The 1,726-nt window shown below is 39.2% G+C and overlaps 1 protein-coding gene across 1 annotated transcript in view; it reads left to right on the forward strand.

Annotated features, from left to right (window-relative positions):
- The window catches only part of LOC127744671 (uncharacterized), a 4,398-nt gene that overhangs the window by 2,234 nt on the left and 438 nt on the right, over positions 1-1,726 (forward strand). The gene's annotated exons all lie outside the window — the stretch shown is intronic.

Here is a 1,726-nt window from a genome sequence, read left to right on the forward strand (position 1 = left end):
TTTAAGTTTGGTGTTGTGATGACAAGTCATCATATACCCATTTTTCAAGCTAATTTCACTTGTTTTGTTAGCAATTATGCACTTTCTTTCATCCTAAGTAAGTGATTTGGAGTGAAAATGCATAAATTCTTTAAATCAAGCAACCACTATGAATTTAATATTAATCATTGAGGTTTGAGCTCATTTTAATTGAATTTTAATTGATTTATAAGCCTCTTGAATTTAGTGATACTTTGAGTGGTTGTTTGGTTTATTATAGGTGAAGAAAAGAAAAGAAAATGAAAAGCGTGGCCTAAGAAGCGTGACACAAGAAAAAGGAAAGCGTGGCCAAAGAGGAGAGAAGCGTGCCGCATTGCAATGGGGGAAGCAACATTGCCCTCCACAAGGGCAGAATGCCCTCTAGGAGGGCAGCATTAAGTGACCAAGCCAAGGAAGGCAACTCTGCCCTGCCCACTCCAAGGGCAGAGCACAAAATGGTGCCTTGGAGCCAAGAGAAGCAAACTCTGCCCTGCCCTTGTGGAGAGCAGAATCGGGCACCTCAAGGAAAGAAATCAAGAAAAAAAGGTCACCCATGCATGCCACAAGGTTCGAACAAAGAACCATGAGGAAGCCAAGCCTTGAGACCCACTACCATGCCAAAGAATCAAAAGAAAACTCTCAAGCACCACGCCGTGCCAGACTCGCACCAATGGCGCACCAATCCTCGACCACGCCGCACCAAATCCACGCACCAAGCTTCAATTTTCTGCCCTGCCCTCCACAAGGGCAGGGCAGCCTCCTGGGAGTGATTTTTTGGGCCAAAATTCAAATTAAAAATTGATTTGAATTCATTTCTTCACCAATTCAAAAGCCCATCCAAATCCCATTATCCAAGAATAGAAAGTGTATAAATAGGAGTTAGTTTGATGTAATTAGGACCTTTACTTTGAGCTTTGAATTCTTACTTTTATTTTGGGAGCTTTTGAATTTCATTTTCTTGTAGTTTTTGAGAGACTTGTCCGAGAACTAAGAGGATCAAGGGAGAATTGATTGATCTCCTTCCTCATTCCCACTTGGGCAATTCTACTCTTCATTTTTCTGAGTTTTGGGTGTGTGAAATTGGGGAAATTCTGTCCCAATTCCCATTCAAGCTCTTTGCACTTGTTTTCTGCATAATTCAATTCCAATTCTGCTCTTCTATTACATCTTCTTTAATTTTCTGTCAATTGTTTAGATAATTCAGATCTGGGAAGGAAATTGGGTTTTAGGCTCTGCTACCTAAGCCCTTGGGATCCTGAGATCATAATTCACTCTTGGTTCTTCTGTGAACCTTTGCTGCATATTATTTTCTTTCTGTTTGAATGCTATTTGCTTCTGATTTACTTTCTGCTCAAGCATTTGTTGCAATTTATTTCTTCTTTGTTTAGATCTTGCAATCCCATTCCTCAATTCCCTTTTTATATTCAAGCCATTTATCTTTCTTGCCCTTTAAGTTACTGCAATTTAAGTTTCTTGCACTTTAAGTTTCAGTCATTTACTTTCTTGTTCTTTAAGTTTCTGCAATTTTACTTTTCTGTTCTTTATTTTACTGCATTTCTCCCTTCCCCCTTTACTTTTACTGTCATTTACTTCCTGTTAAACACAAATCACTCAACCAAAACTTGACTCGCTTGACTAAATCACCCACTAAACTAAAATTGCTCAATCCTTCAATCCCTGTGGGATCGACCTCACTCATGTGAGTTAT

This window comes from Arachis duranensis, unplaced genomic scaffold, assembly GCF_000817695.3.
Source record: "Arachis duranensis cultivar V14167 unplaced genomic scaffold, aradu.V14167.gnm2.J7QH unplaced_Scaffold_80194, whole genome shotgun sequence".
In the NCBI taxonomy this organism is placed as follows: Eukaryota; Viridiplantae; Streptophyta; class Magnoliopsida; order Fabales; family Fabaceae; genus Arachis; species Arachis duranensis.